The sequence below is a fragment of the Lagenorhynchus albirostris genome, chromosome 13 (assembly GCF_949774975.1).
Source record: "Lagenorhynchus albirostris chromosome 13, mLagAlb1.1, whole genome shotgun sequence".
Lineage (NCBI taxonomy): Eukaryota > Metazoa > Chordata > Mammalia > Artiodactyla > Delphinidae > Lagenorhynchus > Lagenorhynchus albirostris.
Genome location: NC_083107.1, coordinates 30585745 through 30586304, shown reverse-complemented (window position 1 = coordinate 30586304; position 560 = coordinate 30585745).

The window sequence follows — 560 nt, the reverse complement described above, 5'->3', positions numbered from 1 at the left end:
AGTTTCACATCTTTTTTTTCAGACAGATTTTGTATCATAAGGTAAAGCCTGAGCATACTAAGGCAGTTTTTCTCAATTCAGCCTGCTCTGTCTTGTAATCAATGGAAATTTTGTCTACATTCTAGAACTTGGTTCTTCATCAGTTTTCAGCATTATGATTTTTCTTTTTTTCTTTTTTTGGTCTTTCAGTGGGAAGTTATGTGATACTACATTGGGGGCTACTAGGCAGATACCATTTTAAAACTAAAAATTGTTTAGTGTTTTTTTTTAACAAGGTAAAAATTCAGTAAACATAGTTTCAAACATCTCATAAAAAGCTAAGCCATTTTAGAAAATCTTAAAAAGATTCTCCCTATTTACTTCTGTATTAAAAAAGTAAATAAATTAGATTGGGGGGATGTATTTGAAAATGCTTCACACATTATGCAAAGAAGGAACCATGAGAAATGAAGAACAAAAATAAAAATATCCCTGGATAAAATCCACGTGTACAGAAGATGATTCAGCATGTTATAAATAACTCATATGAGGTAAAGCAAACATGCAATATTTATATATCA